This window comes from Carcharodon carcharias, chromosome 1, assembly GCF_017639515.1.
Source record: "Carcharodon carcharias isolate sCarCar2 chromosome 1, sCarCar2.pri, whole genome shotgun sequence".
Classification (NCBI taxonomy): domain Eukaryota; kingdom Metazoa; phylum Chordata; class Chondrichthyes; order Lamniformes; family Lamnidae; genus Carcharodon; species Carcharodon carcharias.
This window is the reverse complement of record NC_054467.1, coordinates 51890660-51914215: the sequence shown is the minus strand read 5'-3', so window position 1 is coordinate 51914215 and position 23556 is coordinate 51890660. Positions and strand designations below refer to the sequence as shown.

The 23556-nt window shown below is 46.7% G+C and overlaps 1 protein-coding gene and 1 non-coding gene across 2 annotated transcripts in view; both read right to left on the bottom strand.

The window, feature by feature from the left end:
* LOC121271920 (acid-sensing ion channel 5-like) overlaps positions 1-23556 on the bottom strand; it is a 166512-nt gene that overhangs the window by 52908 nt on the left and 90048 nt on the right. The window lies entirely within an intron of this gene.
* LOC121285765 lies at positions 23314-23420 on the bottom strand. The gene has a single exon (XR_005944777.1). It is a non-coding gene; the product is annotated as a U6 spliceosomal RNA (small nuclear RNA).

The window sequence follows — 23556 nt, the reverse complement described above, 5'->3', positions numbered from 1 at the left end:
ACATTCCAAAAATACTAAATAATCAAGGGGCAAAGTGGGGGGAGCGGGGGATAAATACAATAACTATCATTAGAGAAAAAGTACTAGGGAAACTAATGGGGCTAAAGACCAATAAGTCCCCTGGACCTAATGAGTTGTATCCTTGGATATTAAAGGAAGCAGCTCCAAAGAGAGTGTATGCACTGGTAGTATTCTTTCAAGAATCCTTAAATTCTTAGATATATGGGGAGGGGATCGTGTAGTGGTATTGTCACTGAACTGGTAACCAGAGACCCAAGGTAATGCTCTGGGGACCTGGGTTTGAATCCCACCATGGCAGATGGTGGATTTTGAATTCAATAAAGATCTGGAATTAAAAGTCTAATGATGACCATGAAACCCCCTGAAACTCAGTTGTATCAAGCAACAAAATCAATAAAAAGGAATGTCCTTTAGGGAAGTAAATCTGCTCTCCTTACCTGGTCTGGCCTACATGTGACTCCAGACCCACAGCAATATGGTTGACTTTTAAATGCCTTCTGAGCAAGGGCAATTAAGGAAGGACAATAAATGTTGGCCAAACCAGCAATGGCCAACATCCCATGAACAAATATAAAAAATGATTCTAGAAAAGTTCCAGAGGATTGGAAAACTGCCAATGTAACACCCTTATTCAAAAAGTGAGGGAGATAAAAACAGTTAAATATAGGCCAGTTAGCTTAACATCTATCATTGGGAAAATGTTAGAGTCTATTATAAAGGATGCAATAGCATTGAGAAATACATAATATAAACAAGCAGAGTCAGCATGCCTTCATGAAGGGTGAAATCATGCCTGACAAATTTATTAGAATCCTTTGAGGTGTTTACAAGCAGGATAGATAAAGGAGAGCCAGTAGATGTAATACATTTAGATTTCCAAAAGGCATTCAATAGGGTACTGCATATAAGGCTACTTAATAAGATAAGAGCCCATGGTGTTGGGGGTAATATATTAGCATGGATAGGGGATCAGTTAGCTAATAGAAGACAGAGAGTTGGGATAAGGGGGGCATTTTCAGGATGACAACCTGTAACTAGTGGAGTGCCACAGGGATCAGTGCTAGGACCACAATTATTTACAATATATATTAATGACTTGGATGAAAGAAGTGAATGTACTATTGCCAAGTTTGCGGATGATACAAAAATAGGTGGGAAGGCAAGTAGTGGGGAGGACACAAGGAGTCTACAGAGGGATATAGACAAGTTAAGTGAGTGGACAAAACTTTGCAGATGGATTTTATTATCGGAAAATGTGAGGTTATGCACTTTGACAGGAAGAATAAGGAGCTGAATATTATTTAAATGGAGAAAGACTGCAGAAAGTTGCAGCACAGAGGGATTGGGGGTTCTCATGCATGAATCACAAAAAGCTAGCATACAAGTTCAGCAGGTAATAGGGAAAGCAAATGGAACATTGGCCTTTATTTCAAAGGGAATGGAGTATAAAAATAAGGAAGTCTTGCTAAAACAATGCAAAGCACTAGTTAGACCACACCTAGAATACTGTGAACAGTTTTGGTCCCCTTATCTAAAGAAAGATATACTGGCATTGGAGGCAGTCCAGAGAAAGTTCACTAGGTTGATCCCGGGTATGGAGGGATTTTCTTATAAGGAGAAGTTGGGTATACTCATTGGAGTTAGAAGAATGAGAGGCGGCCTTATTGAAACATAAGATTCTTAGGGGGCTCTTCAGGTTAGATGCTGAGAGGTTGTTTCCCCTTGTTGGAGAGTCTAGCACCAGAGGGCTTAATCTCAGAATAAGGGGTCTCCCATTTAAGAAATTTCTCCTCTCAGAGGGTCGTGAATCTATGGAATTCTTTGCCACAGTATGGTCTACCTCTGCTCTTGCTTCTTAAGATCTTAATGACTAAAATGTTAATCAGGAGAAAGAAATTGGAGTATGAGAGGAAGCTAGCTAGAAATGTAAAAACAGAAAGCAAGATTTTTTCCAGGTATTTAAAAAGGAAAAGAGTAAGTAAAGTCAGTGTTGGTCTTCTAGGGAGTGACAATGGGGGAGTTAATAGGGAAATAATAAGGAAATGGTGGATGAAATGAAGAAGTATTTTGCTTCTGTCTTCACTATAGAGGATACAAAAAACATTCCAGTGATAGCTGTAAATCAGGAGGTGGAAGGGGGAGGGGAAGTTGATGAAATTACAATCACTGGAAAAATGGAAAAACTGATGGAGCTGCAGGCTGACAAGTGTCTTGGTCCTGATGGACATCATCCCAGGGTCTTAAAAGAGGTGGTTAATGAGTTAATAGATACATTGGTGTTAACTTTCCAAAATTTCCTAGATTCTGGAAAGTAGCAAATATAACCCCTTTATTCAAGATGGGAGGGAAGCAGAAAACAGGAAGCTATAGGCCAGTTAGCTTGTCGTCTGCCAGGGGAAGGTGTTAGAATCGATCACTAAGGCTATAGTTGGGCACATAGAAAAACTCAAGGTAATCAGGAAGAGTCAGCATAGTTTTGTGAAAGGGAAATTATGTTTAACCAATTTATTGGAGTTCTTTGAAGGAGTAACGTGTTGTGGATAAAGGGAAACCAGTGGATGTACTGTACTTAGATTTCCAGAAGACAGTTGATAAAGTGCCACATCAAAGGTTATTGCGGAAAATAAAAGCTTATGGTGTAGTGGGTGACATATTAGCATGGACTTAGGGTTGGCTGGCTGGTTGAAAACAGTGTATCCATAAATGTTTTTTTTCTGATTGGCAGGATGTGGAGGGTGGAGTCTCGCAGGTGTTCTTGCTGGGGCCTCAACCTTTTACAATGACTTAGATGAGGGGAGTGAAGATGTGGTAGCTAGATTTGCAGATGACAGAAAGCTCAGTAGGAAAGTATGTTGTGAAGTGGACATAAGGAGTTTGCAGATGGATATAAATAAGATGAGTGGGCAATAATCTGGCAGATGGAGTATAATGTGGGAAAAAGTTAAGTTCAAATGGCAGGAAGAATGAAAAACAGAGTATTACTTAAATAAAGAACGACTTAAATAAAGAATTCCAAGCTACAGAGTGATCTAGGTATTCCAGTGCATGAGTCACAAAAAGTTAGTATGCAGGTACAGCAAGTAATTAAGAAGGTTATTAGAATGCTATCCTTTATTATGAGAGGAATTGAATATAAAAGTAAGGATGTTTTGCTTCAGTTATACAGGTCATTGGTGAGATCAAATCCTGAATATTGTGTACAGTTTTAGTCTCCTTATTTAAGGAAGGGTGTAAATGAGCTGGAGGCAGTTCAGGGGATGTTTACTAGATTGATAGCTGGAATGAGCCTTATGAAGAAAGGTTTGATACACTGGGAGTTTAGTAGAATGAGGGGTGACTCGATTGAATTCTGTAAGATCTTGAATGGTATTGACAAGGTGGATGGGGAAAGGATGTTTCTTCTTGTGGGTGAGTTCAGAACTAGGGGACGCTATTTTAAAATTCAGGGCTGCCCTTTTAGGACAGGGTGAGGTGAGTTCTTATCTCTTAGAAAGTTGTGTGACTTTGGACCTCTCTGCCTTTGAAGGAGGTGGAAGTGGGGTCAGTAAATATTTTGAAAGCAGTGGCAGATAGATTCTTGTTAGGCAAGGGAATCAAAGATTATTGTGGATAGATAGGAATGTGGAGTTCAAAACATGAACAGATCAGTCATGATGTTATTGAATGACACAGCAAGCTCGAGGGGCTGAATGGCCTACTTCTGCTCCTATTTTGTATTTTCCTATGTTCTAAGGTGGGCACGGCACTGTTCTCGCTCATCTCCAAATAGGAGAGGCATCTTCAGTATACCTTTGGTCATGCCAGTTGTCTCCCTGGGGTGGGTCTGACCTCCTCAGCCTCTGGGTCTTCCTGGGGTATCCTTGGATCGTGGACATCAGGCCGGGGGTCCTCTCTAAGCTGTGCTAGACACTGCCGGGCCATTCCTCTCCTCCTCAACCTGAGCACTGCTATCCAGAAGGCAGCATTGGCCGCAGCCTCCATTCTGTAATGCTCCTACTTCCTGTGGACAGGTAGATCCAAGAGATGAATGTATCTCACCCAACACTTTCAGACCTCCCATTCCAAGCCAGAAGGCCACTGTCATGCCTTGGGCTGCACTTGCGCTACATGCCTTTCCTTGTTCCACTCTTGTAGCTGAAGCACTCCCTCACAGATCATAGATGTCTAAGAAGCCACCCCAAAAACTTGACATCTCAATCCCATATAGGATGAAAGAGGGTTAAGCACAGCCATGTAGTTTTGAGGTTCACTAAAGGCAAACACTGCCCAATTTGGATTTGAGATTACTCCTGTCTTGCACTTTTGGAAAGATTGGATGCCTTGTGCCCTGTGACCCAATCAAATGGACAATGGAGTTTGGAGGGCTTCTTCATATTTCCAGCAGCTATGCTCCCTTAATGGCTGGCTGCTCCTTCCCTCCCCAAATTCCTCTGACTGTTAAATACTCAATGAGACCACCTCTAAGGTGACCCAAGTACCTAGTGTAGTCTAGTGTAAAAGCTTACCATGAGTTACTGGCTGCAACTTTTTTATAAAGTCTTCATGAGTTCCCCAGCTGAGCCTTCATCTCAATGTTGAAATTCTAATAAGTTTGAGACTGGCCCTGAAAGGGCTCTGGAGCACAGCTGTGGAATCCTCCCACACTGCCTCAGACCCCTCCCTTGGCAATCTTTTCCTAGTTTCATTTTCAAACTGCATCATTGATGTGGGGTCTCAACATGATGGTGCTGCACTTCTACTTCCAGACCAGCTTCAACACCCCCTCCATCCGACCACCCTAAAACTCCACAATACCTATGCCCTGTAGCACCCAGTGTGAGCAGCTCAGCCTGTGCCCTGCCTCACCCAGTGTGGGCAGTTCAGCCTGTGCCCTGCAGCAGCCAGAGTGGGCAGCCCAGCCTGTGCCCCGCAGCACCCAGTGTGGGCAGCCCAGCCTGTGCCCTGCCTCACCCAGTGTGAGCAGCCCAGCCTGTGCCCCGCAGCACCCAGTGTGGGCAGCCCAGCCTGTGCCCTGCAGCACCCAGTGTGAGCAGCCCAGCCTGTGCCCTGCAGCACCCAGTGTGAGCAGCCCAGCCTGTGCCCTGCCTCACCCAGTGTGAGCAGCCCAGCCTGTGCCCTGCAGCACCCAGTGTGAGCAGCTCAGCCTGTGCCCTGCAGCACCCAGTGTGAGCAGCCCAGCCTGTGCCCCACAGCATCCAATGTGAGCAGCCCAGCCTGTGCCCTGCCTCACCCAGTGTGAGCAGCCCAGCCTGTGCCCTGCAGCACCCAGTGTGAGCAGCCCAGCCTGTGCCCTGCCTCACCCAGTGTGAGCAGCCCAGCCTGTGCCCTGCAGCACCCAGTGTGAGCAGCCCAGCCTGTGCCCTGCAGCACCCAGTGTGAGCAGCCCAGCCTGTGCCCTGCCTCACCCAGTGTGAGCAGCCCAGCCTGTGCCCTGCAGCACCCAGTGTGAGCAGCCCAGCCTGTGCCCTGCAGCACCCAGTGTGAGCAGCCCAGCCTGTGCCCCACAGCATCCAGTGTGAGCAGCCCAGCCTGTGCCCTGCCTCACCCAGTTTGAGCTGCCCAGCCTGTGCCCTGCAGCACCCAGTGTGAGCAGCCCAGCCTGTGCCCCACAGCATCCAGTGTGAGCAGCCCAGCCTGTGCCCTGCCTCACCCAGTGTGAGCAGCCCAGCCTGTGCCCTGCAGCACCCAGTGTGAGCAGCTCAGCCTGTGCCCTGCAGCACCCAGTGTGAGCAGCCCAGCCTGTGCCCTGCAGCACCCAGTGTGAGCAGCCCAGCCTGTGCCCCACAGCATCCAGTGTGAGCAGCCCAGCCTGTGCCCTGCCTCACCCAGTGTGAGCAGCCCAGCCTGTGCCCCACAGCATCCAGTGTGAGCAGCTCAGCCTGTGCCCCACAGCATCCAGTGTGAGCAGCCCAGCCTGTGCCCTGCCTCACCCAGTGTGAGCAGCCCAGCCTGTGCCCCACAGCATCCAGTGTGAGCAGCCCAGCCTGTGCCCTGCCTCACCCAGTGTGAGCAGCCCAGCCTGTGCCCTGCAGCACCCAGTGTGAGCAGCCCAGCCTGTGCCCTGCAGCACCCAGTGTGAGCAGCCCAGCCTGTGCCCTGCAGCACCCAGTGTGGGCAGCCCAGCCTGTGCCCTGCAGCACCCAGTGTGAGCAGCCCAGCCTGTGCCCTGCAGCACCCAGTGTGAGCAGCCCAGCCTGTGCCCCGCAGCACCCAGTGTGAGCAGCCCAGCCTGTGCCCTGCCTCACCCAGTGTGAGCAGCCCAGCCTGTGCCCCACAGCACCCAGTGTGAGCAGCCCAGCCTGTGCCCTGCCTCACCCAGTGTGAGCAGCCCAGCCTGTGCCCTGCAGCACCCAGTGTGAGCAGCCCAGCCTGTGCCCCACAGCACCCAGTGTGAGCAGCCCAGCCTGTGCCCTGCCTCACCCAGTGTGAGCAGCCCAGCCTGTGCCCTGCCTCACCCAGTGTGAGCTGCCCAGCCTGTGCCATGCAGCTCCCAGTGTGGGCAGCAATGCCTGTGCCCCGCAGTTCCCAGTGCGTGCAGCAATGCCTGTGCCCCGCAGTTCCCAGTGCGGGCAGCAATGCCTGTGCACCACAGCCCCAGTGTGGGTAGCAATGCCTGAGTCCTGGAGCTCCCAATGTGATCAGCCCAGCCTGTGCCCAGCAGCACCCAGTGTGAGCAGCCTGCCTGTGCACCACTGTTGCTGGCAGACTCTCAATGTTGTATGCACCTTGAAGTTGCAGATGAAGTGAAGGTGGGCAGGTGCACACCACTTATAGCCAGTCGTGAATCAGACTGGTCTAATTTCCTGCTGGTGGGCATGCAATTAGGAGGGAGAATGTGATTCCAGTGAATTGTGTTTTTAATGAACATTCATAACATGGTAATGCATGCAAATTGGACAAGGATCAGCAGGAAAATTGACCCATCACTAGGCTGCCATGAAATTACTGAGGAGAAAATTCCGACTTGTTTTCCCACTGGTGGAAATCTGACTTTTCCATTCCGCCACAACTCCCACTGCTGGCGAGACTAGAGAATTCTCCCCAGTGGTTAGACTCGTAAAGGAAAAGAGCAAGGAGCAATCTAAAGTAGGACTTCTAAATTGGAAGAGGGCTAATTTCAGTGGGATGAGAAGGGATCTAGCCAGGGTGAAATGAAATCAAAGACTGACAAGAAAAATGGTAAAGGAACAATGGCTATTGTCAAGGTGATGTTTCAGGTACAGGCTAGGGACACAGAAACAAGGGGAAAGGTAGGAGAATCAATGGGTCTCCTTGGATGATGAGGGTGATAGAGAATATGCAGAAATGTAAAAAAGAGGGTATATGATGCATGTAAGGGTGAACAAAGGGTGAAACCTTGCCGAATACAATAATTTGAGAGGGGAAGTGAAGAGGAAAATAAGACAGGCAAAGAGAGAATATGAGCATAGAATGGCAGTCAACATAAAAGGGAAACCAAAAATCTTCGACCAACATGTAACTAATAAATGGGTAGCAAGATACAAGATGGGTCCTATTAGGGACAAAGAAAGTAATTAATGCTTTGAAGTGTAGGGTAAAGGTAGAATGCCTAATGAATACTTTGGGCTGAATTTTCATTCCCAGTTCAGGAGGGCAGAGTCAAGCAATTCCCGACTCTGCCAACCCAACTCTCAACTCGGGATTAACTGTCTGGAATGGTTAGATTTTCATTCTGGATGGTGGGTGAACTGGAATCATGCCCACAGCCCCAGGAAAAAGTTTGGAGGCAGCCACAGGCCATTTAAAGGGCCCACCTTGGTGCTCTGAGGCTTTGGGTGGAATTTTCCCATCCTGCCTGCGATGGGTTTTGTGGCGAGCGGAAACAGAATCTAGAGGAAGCCAAAAAATCGGAAACCCGCTGGCGTGAAAAGAGTTTGTAACTTTTCCAATGGCGGGTTATTGGCGGGTCAGGCACCTCGCTGACTAGTGGCGTGAATGCTTTTTGCATTCATTACCGTCTCATGAATGCTAATTAAATTAACTTTTCACTGGAATCATGTGCCACCAGTGGGAAATCATGTCAATATGAACCTTGTTTAAAAAAGAGTGGGATGTACCGGTCGGACCTCACTTCACTCGCGACTTTGAGGTGAGTACAACATACATATCTACCTGCCACAACACTGCATCACTCTTGTTGTGATTACAATGGAGCACCACACTGCTGGGGTGTGTTGGTCTGCTCCCGGTGGCTGCCTCCATAATCACAAGGACACCACTGTGCAGCGGTACTCAGGCAGGGCTCAACATTCCTCTGAACCAGCCTTTCGACTAGGCGAGGTGGGGGTGGGGGTGGAGGGTAGGATAACAAGCACACAGGGTGAAAAGGGCAGGAAGGCTTTGCAAGAGGTTGGGGAGAAGGGGAATGGTGGCGGGCAGAGAGGAGACTAAGGGATAGGAGCTGGAACTCGACAAGGGAAACAGAAACACTGACAAACAAGGGGGTAAATGAGGTACCAGATGTATGAATGGGAGGGGATGCAAGCACACCCTAGAATAAGAAAGTGGGAGTGTGTGTCGGTGTGGCACAAGAGGGATGGGTCGCACTGAGACTCATAGTTCGGGGGTGTTTGCGAAGGGAGACAGTGTAGTCTTCAGTCTTGAGGGCAATGGGGAATTTATTGAAAGTCAAAGTCCTTGGCCTGGGCTCACAATCAGGAGTCCGAGGGTAGAGACACTCCTTGGGCTCACAGTCAGGAGTCAGAGAGTAGAGACAGTCTTGGGGGTCTGTGAACAGTCAGTTCAGGCAGTTGTGGGGACCATGCTGCAGGGCTATTCATGGTGACCACGGTGTACTCCCGCTCTAGGGAGGGGCAAAGGCCGTGTGCCCAATTGGAATGACACACAGCTTGGTGTGCAGGGTGTTTTCACAGTCATTGTCCATGGGCTTGTCTGTCTCTGTCCTGGGCTGCAGAGGGTTATAGGAAGCATCTGAGGTCTGTATTTAAGGAATGCAGAATAAATTGGTTTGGGGGGGGGGGCGGGGGGGATGTGCTGGTTGGTATGTTAAGCTTTTCCTAGGGGGGTGGGGGGAAGGCTCTCTGTAGGTTACCATGCACACAGCCTCTAAATGGGGAGAGTAGAGGTCCACATGGTGCATTGGCATTTCAACAATGATAGGGTCGGGAGAGGATGGCAATGTCACCCCAACAACTATGGGCTCCAGTATTACTAGGGGAGGCTGGAGAATAACAGGAGGAAGCTTTACTTTCACATCATGAGGTTCCAGGTAGATTTCTGGGACACAGACAGTGAGAGGGGGTGCGTCGAAGCTGGTCTCGAAGTAATAGCACAGAAAGACCAAAGTTATGGTGCAGTTATACATCGAAAGTAGAAGTGAATCTGCACAGAAGGGGTCTGAGGCTGTGTGGGAGGAGCGCACTGCTGGACTAAGGGGCCCTTTCTGGGACACCCTCTAACTTGTTGCTGCCACAAGAGTAAACTGGAGTCAGAGCTGAGAGAAAGGAGGAAGACCTCCTTGAGTAGATAACCATTGGAACTCATCCTTTTTTCAGGGAAATGTCGGAGTTTATGGCTTAACTTCAAAGTCACTGCATTTCAACATTAACACATAGGAATATGAAATCTGGGTATGCAGGCAACCATTAAGGAGGAAATATGGCATTCCATCAATGGAGGACAGTCATGTGCTTTCCAGAATTGGCATTCATAATGGGTCAAAGTGCATCCAGTCCTTAATCATGAGCATCCTATTGTTAATTAGTATGCCAGATCAGAGATTGAAGCACTATCATTCAAACCTTCTCCAATCACTGTGGGATTCAGATGTTAAGTCTCAGGGATGGCATCTTGCTCACCTGATGTGTCTGTTAGATGCAAGACTGCAACAGCGACAAGGCTAGTGAGGCGGAAACCACTATAGGCATTTACAGTTGCTATTGGTTACAGATTATGATCTTCACTATGTTTACACATGTTATTCATTAATCTATTCAATCTATAATTTCAGAGAGAAGGATAAAACAATTATGGATCCAGGGCTCAATGCTGCCTTTTTGAGGGCTCTTAATACTATGGAGGAGCAGGGAGGGAGAGACGATAACGAGTACAGGTTCAGGAAGAGGCCCCACCAGAGGTCCAGGGTCAAGGAGAACCACAGCAAGATCATGAGTGTCAGGAGGATAGACACAGACAATGGAAGCAACTTGCCAGATCTAGGGTATACCAAAGAAGGCTCTCATATTTACAGATGAGTTAGAGACAATGCTGTGCACACTTGTACTTGTCCCAAGATCTGCATTCTTCATGAAGACATAACACCTGATGGAATGGGAGGCTACCCTTTGCCAGTGGCTTTTAAGGTCACCACCATGCTGAATTTCTTTGCCTGCAGTTCATCCCAGGGATCCACAGGGTCCAGGTACAGCATCTCACATTCCACCACACACAGATGCATCAAAGAGGTCACAGATGCCCTCTACAGCAAGGCACAAGAGGTTTGCTCTTGATGAAGATAGCCAAGCTGCGAGATTCAACAGCTTTGCAGCAATCTCAGGCTTCCCAAGAATGTAGGGTGCAACTGACTGCATCCATGTGGCTTCCAGGTCTCCATGGCAGCAACCCCTAATGTTTATCAACCGTAAAGGCTTTCATTCCATCATTGTTCAACAGCTGTGTGATCATTGGGAGCATATAATGCATGATTGTGCCAGGTACCCTGCGAGTTGCATTGACTCAGACATCCTGAGTCACTCCCAGGTGCCTGAGATTTTTGAAGGTCCTGAGTTTCTGCAGGGGTGGCTGCTTGGGGATGAAGGGCACTTACTGAAACGCTAGCTGAAGACATTGGTGAGTCAGCCTCAGAGCAGTTTGGAGAAGAGGTACAACACAGCTCACAGCTCCACACGGTCCCTAATCGAGCAGACCATTGGCATTCTGAAGATGCGCTTCAGATGTTTGGACCACTCAGATGGCCCACTACAGTCCACTCCAGATAGGCTTTCCCGCATCATCACTGTGTGTTTTGCCCTTCACAACCTGGCACTGTAAAGAAGTGATCCCTTGCCAGAGGGTGAAATGGAGGAGGATGAGAGCTCCTCGAGGATGAAGGTCAGGAGGATCAGGAAGCTCAAGAGCGTGATGAGGTTCAGCTTCCACGGTACATTTCCATAAAGGAAGCAAGACATGGGAGGTGTGCCTGTGACACTTGAGTTGCTACCAGATTCTAGCAGGAGTAAAGTGAAGGTGAGGGGAGATGGCCACTTTTCTCTTGGCCCTGAATGCCATTCCAAATCATTGAAAGGGATGTCCAGCCTGTCACAATGAGAGCTGGGTCAGCATTCATACTTGCACCTTCTAGCCTCATGATTGACCAGGCCATGATCTCTAAGAAGGGCAGCGGTGCTCTCTGTATGTGCTCGCTCTGGGAAGTGAGAGTCCACTCAATGCGAGAGTGCTGCAAAAATGCACTTGAAGCAGTCACCGTCACGTTAATGAGAATGAGCAGTGGCCGGTGAGATGAGGACATGGTTGGGGATTTCCTCCTCCCCTCCATGTCTTGTCCTTTGGCACTACCACTGAGGAGACACAACTGCCACTAATCCCTCAAGGCGGCTGAGCTGCCCTCACACAGCAGTTTGGTGTCAGGAAGAAGGGTTACAAGCACTTTAATCACATATTTCCAATAAAGATTTTAACCCATCTCCCTGACATCACAAACTATCTTCAGTGAGGTTAACATCACATGAATATGAATCTCACAGAGAGACACTGAGTGGGAGGGTGGCTAAACCCCCAAAAAAGAGGATTCAAATGTACATAATTACAACACCTTCAATTGACAAAGCCATTCACATAAACATCAAATGTATTTATAAAAGTGCAATATTTTTACAGTGGTTGCTCATCTGTGACCCAAAAGTGACTTCAATATTTCTTAACTTTCCTAACCCTACCACTATCGCTGGGTGCAGCACTGACATCCGCAGGAGAGGTGGGGGCAGCCTGCTGACTGCTACACCATGATGTCTGTGATGACCTTGGCGGACATCCTCTGATGACCTGGCCTGATAAGGGTCTCCTGCTCAGGTGCAGATGTACCCTCCTCAGCCTGCATGGCTGGAGTGGATAGGGTGTCAGGCAGAGGAGACTCTGAGAAACTGGACACCCCTGGAGTGTCCTGGGAGGAGGTTCCCGGGGTGTCCAACTGACCCTCATCCTCCCTTTGGAGGCCCAAGGACTCCTCCCTGATTCCTGCAGGAGATGGTGCACCTGGACAGAAGTCAAGGTGTCTCATCATCCTCTCGATAGGCATTGATGGTGCCACCAGTCTGTGTAGCCATGGAGTCCAGGGCCAAGTACAAATCTGGCAAGACCTGTTGGACCAAGGCCTCCATGGTGGTCATCAACCTTCCCATGGTGACCTTGAGGCACTTGCATGTTGGAGCCATGACATCAGACAGAACATGGACAGATTCCTCCATCCTTCATTCTAGTCTGCTGAGTGACTGTCAAATCTCTGCCTGAAGTCCCAACGCCTGTTGTTGGATTGAACTGGAGGCTGCTTGCAGAGGCTGATCGTCTGAGGTGTGTGTCTCTGTGCTGGTGGAGGGCAGGAGTGAGCACTGTGACGGTTCTTCCTCAGCTTTCTCAGCTGATGTGGTCTGGGGGCAGGAATTATGTTGGCCAGCTTGTGGGCCTCGATCTGCTGGTGCCTGTAACAGAGAGAAGACTGTGTTAGTTAATGAGTATGTGATGAGAAGGGTGGAGCAAAGATTGGGAAAGATGCCTGTCCCCTGTGTGTGGTGAGGAAGGGGCTGAAGATGGAGTGAGAGCACTCCATGATAGATGAGATGGCGGTGATGTGAAAGTTTCCGTGAGATAATCAATATGTGTGCCTCAGTAATGGTTGTTTGAAATTCCTGAAGAGAGTATCCCTTTGAGTCCATGATGTCGTAATGAGAGTTTGATATTGGAGGGAGCTGAAGGATGACTTACCCTGGCGGAGCAGATGAAATCATTCATCCTCTTCCTGCACTGGATGGCGTTTCGGGTGCAGTGGCCAGCTGCACTGACATCCTTTGTGATGGTCTCCCAGGCCTGAGAGGTGAGGCCAGTTTGCTTTCTGGAGCCATCCCTGGGATAAAGCACATCCCTATGCACACGCAGTCCTCTTACCAAGGCCTGGAGAGTGTTGTGGCTGATGTGGGCTGCTGGCTTCTTCTTTAGGCTTGCAGCCATCTTCCTTTGGTTGATAGACATCTCTGTAGGTCTCCTGGAGAGACTGAGCAGTGTGTGCGCGGCTGGCATTTAAATATGGCACCCGGACTTTTAACTCTGCCAGGTAACGGCAGGGTGGATGAATCAGCTCCCAATCCACCAGGGGATTTAGAGAGATACTTGCCTTTGCAAGTAAGCTCCTAAGCATGGAATAGGGTGTGATTTCCCACCATTCGGAGCATCGGGATACGTACCGCAGAAACCACCTGCCAACAATCTTAGTTTCAAAATCAGGAAATTCCTCCCTTTGTCCCAGTTTTAAAGAAAGCAGTAAGACAAACAAAAAAAACAACCTCAAGCTCTCGTCCCTAACACTACATCACCCCCCCCACACACCCTACATGACCCATCCATGCCATCTCATGCCACCTCATACCCACCCCTCATGGTCCCTCATATGCTCCACACCAATCCATGTCACTCTACCAACACTCGTGGCCTTTCATGTTCTCCATATCAGCCTATTCCCCTCTAAACAACTCCCATGGACTTTCATATCCTTCATGCCAACCTATGCCCATCTACCCACCCTTCATGTTCCCTTATATCCTGCATGCTAACCCATGCCCCTCTAACCACTCTCATGGCCTCTCATATTGTCCATGCCAATACTCTCTTCACATCCCATGGCCCCTCATACCCACCATGCTAACCTATGCCCCTCTACCCACATCATGACCCTTTATGCCTATGCCACTTTAGTGCCAAATTATGCCAACCCCCCCAGCCCACCACCCTTTGCTCCTTTACCCTCCATGCCAATTCACCCAATATCCACCATTGGCAGACCTCAGGAGTCATGATGAGATGAAATAAAATAAAGTTCTAAGTACCGATTACAGACTTCACCACATTCAAAAAAACCTCTCATTGATGAAAGCCCATTCAATACATTTAAATTATTTAATTATTTAATCTCTTCTAAAAACAAACATTTGTATTCATGGCCTCATATTAAAGACAGCTAATCTCTTTATGACCACTTGGAGCTGCTAATCAAACTGTGAACTTACAGTCCCTTACTGTGATAATGATAGGTTGCGGAAGGAGTCAGATAGCACTAATCTGGTAATAATAACCCTCAGCTTATGCCAATAACCATCTATTGAAATTGCAAGTATTGATTTTTTTCAACTGTAGGCTGCTTTTTTTCAAAATTTAAAGAGCTGGAGATCTAAACGACTTGACAGCTTAACAGTTCTACAGACCTTATCTACTTTTTACTCAAATTCATGTATACTCTTAACAATCGAAAGGGGTACTTGGGTCCCTCCAAAAAGATACCTGAGCTCTCTAAGAAGGTACATGACTTCCTCAAAAAACTCCGGTAGGCTTAGACCTTTTCCTCAAATGTCTAAAGCCCATGAGTCATGTTTTGGAAATCCTGGTAATGAAAATTGCTTTTGATTGAAGGCAGCTATACTTTTAAATGCACTGCACCCTTTGTGAGCAGCAAATGTTTGAAATACCTCCTTCCCTGTTCTCATCCCCACCCAGGTAAAAGTGCTGGGTTCAGGAAAGGGACTTCCAGATTCTGGGCTTCAGTGCCACTTTGGCTAAGGTGCAGAACCAGTCTGGCTTTATGAAAATTCAGGCCTTTGTGTCAGTGTTCACTAAAGAAGAGGATGCTGACAAAATTGTGGTAGAAGAGATGTTAGAGGTGATGGATGGGGTGAAAACTGAGAGTCAAGAGGTACTGGCAAGGCTGGCTATGCTTACATTGGATACATTGCCTAGTCTGGATGGCTTGCATTATAGGTGGCTAAAGGAAGTGGGGATGGAAACAGCAGAAGAGCTTGTCATGATCTTCTAATTTTCCTTAAATATGGGAAAGTTGCCAGAGGATTGGAAAGTGGCAAATATGGCACCCTTATTTAAAACGGGATGTAAGGACATTCCTAATAAATACAGGCTGATCAGTTTAACATCAGTGGTGGGTAAGGTTTTAGAACCAATAAACAAGGCACAAATTGACAGAATCTTAGAGAGGTTTGAGTTAATTAAGAAGAACCAGTGTTGATTTTTAAAAGGCAGATGTTACGTCACAAACTGAGTTTTTTGATGAAGTAATGTAGAAGGTTGATGAAGGAAATGCAATGGATGGTGTCTATATGGATTTTAAGAAAGCGTTTGACAAAGTACCACAGAGAAGGCTGGTTAACAAAATTGTAAGGCTGATGGAATAAGAGGGTCCGTGTCAGCCACTGGATTAAAAAAAAGGCTTAAGGACAGAAAATAGCAAGTCACTATAAATGGCTGTTTTTTCAGGCTGGAGGATGGCAGACAGTGGTGTTCCTCAAAGGTCAGTTCTAGAATCACTGCTTTTTAGAAATGAAGACTTTGATATTGGAATATAGAGAAAAATTTCTAAATTTGCCAATGATGCTAAACTTGGAGGAGTGGCAAACAGTGAGGATGATACAAATTGACTGCAACAGGACCTACATAGGCTAGCAGAATGGACAGACAAGTGCCTAATGGAATTTAATACAGACAATATGAGGTAATGCATTTTGGCAAAAGAGCAAAAATGCAATATAGACTTTATGGTACAATTCTAAAGAGTATGCAGGGACAGATAGTCCTGGGGGTGCATGTATATAGATCATAAGATGGCAGGACATACTGGGAGAGTAGTTTGCAAAGCATATGAGATATTCATAAATAGAGGTATCAAGTACAAAAGTGGGGAAGTTATGCTGAACATTTATGAAGCTCTGGCTAGGATCCAAGTAGTCCAAGTAGAGCATTGCATCCAGTTCTGGTCACTACACTTTAGAAATAACGTGAGAATTCTTAAGAAGTTGTAGAGGAGGTTTACCAGATTGGTTCCAGGGATAGGGAGTTTTATTTATAAGGTTTAGTTGGAGCAACTGGAATTGTTCTCTTTGGAGCAAGAGAAATTGAGGAGAGATTTGATAAGAGTATACAAGATTATGACAGGTTAGGATAAGGTAGATAAGGAAAATCTGTTCCTCTTAGCCATTGTTACAAGGACCAAAGGACATAGATTTAAGGTTTTAGGCAAGCAGTGGGTTATGAGAACGAGCTGTTTTATACAGTGAGTGGTAATGATCTATAACTTACTGCCTATGAGGGTGGTGGAAGCAGAGACCATCAATAATTTCAAAAGGAAATTGCATGGACACTGGAGGTAAATATTTTCAAAAACCTCATCCAAGGGTGGGATAAAAAGGGTCAGCAGTATTGCCAGTGTGAGTAGTTTTGGAGATAGTTTGCTGCTAGTGACTTATTGATACTTGGCAGCTTCATCTCTGTTCAGGGCTTCATTCTTAGGATTTCCAGGCTTCTGTTCAGGACATATTGGTATCTGTAAGGCCCCTGGAGGATTCAGACCGTGTGAATCCTTCCAGTATCAGACAGCCTTCATTTACCCTGGGAATTGTGGTCTCCACTGGTGGCACCTCCTCTGAGGAGGAAGAGAGGGACAGAAGGGAGAGGAGGCTAGGTGTTCCAATGAAACTTCCATGGGAGCGACTTGTGGGAGGAGAGGCGCAGGCACAAGGGGCGCAGGGCCAGCAGGAAGTCCAAGGCAGAAGAGGCTTCAGAAGATGCCACTATCCTGCTGCCAGGGTTTATAGGCGGCAATGCAGCTACCTCAATATGTCTGAGGTGCGGTGCCAAAGGAGGCTCCGCCTCTCAAGGGAGACCGTGACCTCCATTTCCCAGATGATTATGTCTGAGATAAGCTCTGACACCCCATGCCAGTGTCTCTGAAGGTCACAGTGGCCCTCAACTTCTATGTCTCCAGCTCTTTCCAGGGGTCTGTGGGGGATCTGTGTGGAGTCTCCCAATCAGTTGTCCACAATTGCATCAAGCTGGTGGCACAAACTCTGTTCAGGAGGGTACTGACCTTTATTCTTTACCGTCTGGACGAGGCCAGCCAGGCTGAGCAGCGATTGCTGGCTTCCCCCATGTTTAGGATACAACAGACTGCACACATGTGGCCATCAAGCTGGCTGCCTTCGTCAACAGGATGGGATTCCACTCCATGAACGTGCAGGTGGTGTGTGACCACAGGACACAGATTCTGCAAGTCTGTGCAAGATACCTAGGCAGCTCCCATGACGCTTACATCCTGAGTCACTCCCAGGTGCTGAGGCTCTTCATTGCTCCAGCCCGACTGGATGGATGGCTGCTGGTGACAAGGGCTATGTGTTGAAGAGGTTAGAGTTAGGGTTAGGCTCTTGATGCCTCTCCACCATCCAAGAACAGAGGCAGAGAAGCATTACAATACGAGTCATGCTTCCACAAGGGCGGTGGTTGAGAGGACCATAGGTTTTCTCGAGATGCGCTTCCGATGCCTGGACCATTCAGGGGGAGCACGACAATACTCCCCTAGAGCAGGTGTCTCTGATAGTGGTTGCACTATCTGCACAATCTGGCACTGGCAAGGGGGGACCCACTGGAGGAAGAGGATGTTGACACAGCTGCACAGGCCACAGATGATGACTCCAGTAGTGAGTCAGAAGAGGAGCATGGTGAGGAGAACGCTGAGGGCATGGAGGCAGACCTCAGTAACCTCCAGGGAGGCAGATACCTTGATCCAACTAGGCTACCAAAGATCTACTTCCACCTTATGCCAGGGCTGTGTCCTCCATCCCGGGTGTCTGAAATGACCCTTTCATTTGAGCACAAAGAACACTCAGTACTTGTGAAATAAAGTTCAGACTTTACGTCCAGCATTACACACTGGTGCATGCTGCACTAATAAAATAAAAGGGTGAAGCATACTCAGGCCATGACAGCAAAAACAAAATTTATCTTATTTTGACAATTCCAACTATTTACATAAACTTCTCTGGTCTTCATTCCCAGACCAGTATAGATAAAGTAAACATAGAGGGGTGGAGGAACTGCTGCCATCATCCAGAGCGCCCTGAGAGGAGCCTGCAGAAATGACAAGCAGCTCTTGTGCCAATGCAAGGTTGCTCTGGACTCCTGCACACTATTGATGGACGGCACCTAGCTGGGTGCCTCATCCATCTCCCACACTGGCACTAACCACCTGAGGTCAGTGCCTGTGTGAGGGCTTGCAGGTCTGAGCGCAAACACCGGAACTCTTCATGTTGCTCCTGGATTGCCTCTCCATGAGAGTCACCCACTATCAATGGAGGAGGCAGTGTGTTCAGCCATAATGGTGCTGATGCTCCGCATGGACTCCTCCACAACAGGGACCATGGAGCTCTGCCAGATCCTCCCGCACATCTCGCTGGGTATTCAGCATCTGCTGCCTAATGGACGACTCCACAGGCTCATCAACAGTCTTCGACTGAGCATCGTCCTGGTCCCCAGCAGTCCTCTGACTGCTGGTGCCCTGGGCACTCTCTGCCTCCACCTGCACCTCAAGCAACTGTGAAGTGCCCTCATCAATGTGCACCGAGATACTAGCCGCAAACTAATGCCCACCGAGGTGCTGGTATCTGCACTAGTGCCTGCTTCAGAGAGAGGGTGTGACGCAGGTGCAACAGAAACTCGGTGGTCCTTCGGCGTCAGGACTGGCCCTTCACGGTCTGCAGAGCAAATGCCCAAAAGGGAGAATAAGAACATGTCATTAGTTTAAGTCACCACTCTGTCACTGTGCATGCCAGGTACCCAGGTGAGAATGGAGATCTGCATCATGGTGCCATCATCTTTCAATGATCAATGGGACTCCAGGTTCGAGGATCACATCAATGAAGAGATTGCACTGGAATGGCTGCACAATTCTCACCTTCGTGTACTGCGCTCTTACCTTCACCTGGCACCCCCACCTCTCCACGTCCGGTTGCACATGGAGCAATTGTGAAGTGCCTCTCGAGCTCCAGATGTCTTGCTCAAACCTGCTAAGCAGCAGGAGGTTGGGCTGCCCTCTGCCTGTATGTGCCCTCTCTGCATGGTTATGGCTTGTCTTCACCTAAAAGGATAAAGGAGCATTGATTAGTCCACTCTCTATCTGCAATGCCATTGCAGCCTGGCCAACCCCAGCTGAGGCACATCCGAGCCATGGCCCTCGAGTTGCAAGGCACTCAGTCCAAGCAGGCAGGGGGCACCCCCTTGGCCAGCTCCAGGGTCATTCACAGTTGGCACTCAGACTCTAACACCCCTGAGCCCCACAGGGGGACGGCTAGCCCTTTACACTTCAATACAATGTCCCATGCCTACACGGTACTCACCCTTCCTAAGCGCAGCAGGTTATTGAAGCACTTCCAGCACTGCACCCATGTGCACCACACCACATCATGGCTTCTCACCAGGGCTGCCACCTCCTCCCATGTCCACTAGGTGAGGTGCGGTGGCGTCCTTCTCCTCCCATCTCTGGGGACAAGGGTGTCCCTCCTGGCAGCCACCTCCTCCAAGAGGACGGCAATGCACTCGTTGGAAAAGTGGAACGGCTGAGTGCCCACCTACCTGCCCTCCCGCCTGCCATGTCCAGCCGCACTTGACTCCATTGGGAATGCTGAACGCATGTCCTTCCATGACATGTGGCTGCCATTGGACCCAGCAGCCAACAGGCCCCCGTCCCCGCTCAGCCCTTCCTGACCAGTGAGAAGCCGTGTTTCATGCTGGGCGGACCTTAATTGGCCCACCAGCGTGAAATCACGGTCAGGGGCCAATTGCTCCTGGGCCCGCCTGCCCAACAACCTCGAAGTCCTGCCCCAAATCTGCACGCAGTACTCCAGGTGTGACTTCACCAGTGCCCTGAATAATTGTATTAAGACTTTTTTTTTACCCCATACACCAATCCCTTTGTAACAAAAGCTAACATGCCATATGCCTTCCTAATTGATTGCTGTGCCTGCATGTTAACTTTCTGTGATTCATGTACAAGGACACCTAGGTCCCTCCAAGTGCAAATATTTTCCAGTTTCCCACCATTCAAAACATTTTCAGATTTATAATTTAATCTACCAAATGGATAAAGTCACATTTTGCTACATTGAATTCTATCTGCCATATTCTTGTCCACTCATCCAACTTCGTATCTCTCTGTAGCTTCTTTACATCTTCCTCACTGCTTACTTTTCAATCAATTTATCAGCAGAAAACTTGGACACATTATTCCCTCATTGAAATCATTAATATAGATTGTAAATAGCTGAGGCCCAAGTACTGATCCTTGTGGTAACCCAACCCAAAAATGTCCTGTTTAGTCTTATTCTCTGGTTTTTGTCCATTAACTAATTCTCAATGCATGCTAATCCAATGAGTACTAATTTTGTGTAATAATGTTTGTGTGGTACCTTTTTAGAAGTCCAAATTATATTTACTTTGTTCCCCTCTTATCCATCTTATTAGTTACATCTTCAAAAGATTATTAATAAATTTGTCAATCATGATTTCATTTTCATAATTATGTGTTGACTCTGCTTAATCATATTAAGATTTTCTAAGTGCCCTGTTATCAGATCCCTAATAATAGATCTAGTGTTTTGCCTACTTGTGATATGAGGCTAACTGGCCTATAGTTCCCTGTTTTCTCTCTTCCACCTTTCTTAAATAGCAGAGTTATGTTTGCTACCTCCCAATCCTTGGGAACTGTTTCCTTTATTATTTTCTTATTTCCCATGATAATTTCACCTGCCTCTTATGAGCCCACCATACTTTCATTAATCTCTTCCTATTTACGCAGCTATTGAAACATTTAAAATCTATTCTTTCTTTTTATTAATTCACAGGATGTGGTCTTTGCTTGCTCAGCCAGTATTTATTGCCCATCCCTGGTTTCCCTTGAGAAGGTGGTGGTGAGCTGCCTTCTTGATCCGCTGCAGTCCATGTGGTGGAGGTACACCCACGGTGCTGTTAGGAAGGGAGTTCTGGATTTTGACCCAGCAACAGTGAAGGAATGATGATATATTTCCAAGTCAGGATAGTGAGTGACTTGTACTTGTCTTATGTCTCTTTCTAGTCTACTCTCATTCTTTATTCTCTTTTATCAATTTCTTGGTCCTCCTTTGCTGACTTTGAAAATCTTCTCAATCCTGAGGCTCACTACTCTTTTTGGCAGCATTATAACCTCTTGTTTGATCTAGTGCTTTTGTTAGCTCTTGTTGGTCATGTTTGGACAACATTTTTGTGGGGTTTTGATGCCTTAAAATAATATATACTTTTGTTGCAAATTATGTACTAATTCTTTAAAATCTAGCCAATGATTATATACCATCATACCTTTTAATGTAGTTTCCCAATTTACCTTAGCCAGCTCACCCCCATTCCTATGTAATTTGCTTTGTTTAGATTAAAGATCCTAGATCCAGTGTTAAATCTCTTTCAAACACAATAAAAAATTCTACATACTTTGGCAACTCTTCCCTAGAGGCTCCTCCATTATAAGGTTATTAATTAACCCTTTCTCATTGCGCAATACTAGATCCAAAATAACCCATTCCCCAGTTGGTTCCTAAACATACTGATCCAGGAAACAATCTTGTACACATTCCATGAACTTGTCCTCCACACTGTTACTGTAAATTCGGTTTGTCCGTCTGTGTGAAGATTAAAGTCCCCAAGAGTTTATATTAACCTTGTTAAATGTGCCTTTAATTTCCTGTCCTGCACTGTAACTATTATTAGCAAGGGCTAGAAATAAGTCTCACCAATGTTTTCTGCCTCTTACTGTTTCCATACAAATATTACTTAGGATTTTAGGTCAAAAAATCAATTTCTCTATATTGTCTCAATCTCATCATTTATTATTACCCCTGCTCCTTTTCCATTTTGTCTGTCTCTTCAAAAGTTCTCAACATTGGTCACTTTGTGGCTGTATTCTATAATGGCCATTAGATCAAGCCTATTAATTAATTAATAATCTAATTTATTTTCTTGGATGCTTTGTGCATTCAAGTATAATGCCTTTAGCTTTGACCATTTTCTAATTTTCCCTGAAGCCATTTTTGTCATTAATATCCTATTACCCTTATTACTCACACTGTTCCCTTCCCAACCTACTCTGCTTATTTTTATCCAAAATGCTTTCTTAGTTAACGTTTTGAGTCCGCATGACTCTTCATCAGCAGTCATACAGAATGTTAACTCTGTCTTCCTCTCCACAGATGCTGTCAGACCTGCTGAGTGTTTCCAGCAATTTTTGTTTTTGTTTCAGATTTCCAGCATCCACAGTATTTTGCTTTTATCTTGACACTTGCTTTGTTGCTTTTGAATTTAACCTTTCCTCAATATTCCCACTTCCTTAATTCGGTTAAAACCCTGCCAATAGCCCTTGTTATTCGATTTGCCAGGACACTGGTCCCAGCCAGATGTAAGCTCCAATAGAACACCTCTCTCTTTCCCTTGTATTGGTGCCAGTGACCTATGAAGCAACTCTACATCAGCAAAGTGTTCTAACTGCAATCTCAGAAAAAATCCTTAGTGCAGTAGTGTTAATTCCTGCTTCACATTCAGCCACTATTTGAATGCAAATATCAGCAATGTAGGGGTAGTTCTGTGTAGTGGAACTAGATTGATGAAGTTTATTCTTGTTTTCTGAAGAATCATTGATCAATCCAATCTGTATTCCAGCCCAAGCCCCAGATATAAGCACATGAACCACTCCACCACCCAATCTCCAATGGATGGATACTTTTTTCATGAAGTATCAAACTATTAGTAGTTACTCTTATTCTGTGCTGAGTTAGTCAGCCAATCTCACCTGGGATTGCACTAATGTTATCAGCAGCCACTCTGTTAATAGTCCAGCAGGCAGAAGTGGTCAGGCCCTGATCATTAAGTGATCCCTCCCATAAAACTACCTATGTATAAAAATTTGATGAAGCAATCTAATTAATAATATTGTTATTTTTTTTGTTGGCATATTTAGGGCAAAATGGAGCAAAATAGTTAATTTTGATACGCAGTATTACGAACAAACATGTTAACACATTCTTATGAAAGCTCTGTCCACTATTTTAATGAAACCTGTTAAATAAACAAGTTTACCCCCTCATCAAAGCAGCAGACAATGGAATTTAATTGCATGTGTCAGCAGCCCTGTTCCTGATAATCTTTTAAATGAAAACCAAATCAACAAAATTGGGATAAATGGAACGCTTCACGAATTTGCGTGTCATCCTTGCGCAGGGGCCATGCTAATCTTCTCTGTATCGTTCCAATTTTAATATATGTGCTGCCGAAGCGAGCATGCCCTGTTCCTCATGTTGCAGAGCATTATTTCAAGCTAAAAGAGGTATGATAAGAAGAGCATGACCCTTCTCTCAAACCCTGCAATGGTGTTTGTATGATAGGCCGCCTGCAGTATGGGCGGCATAGGTGTTTCCT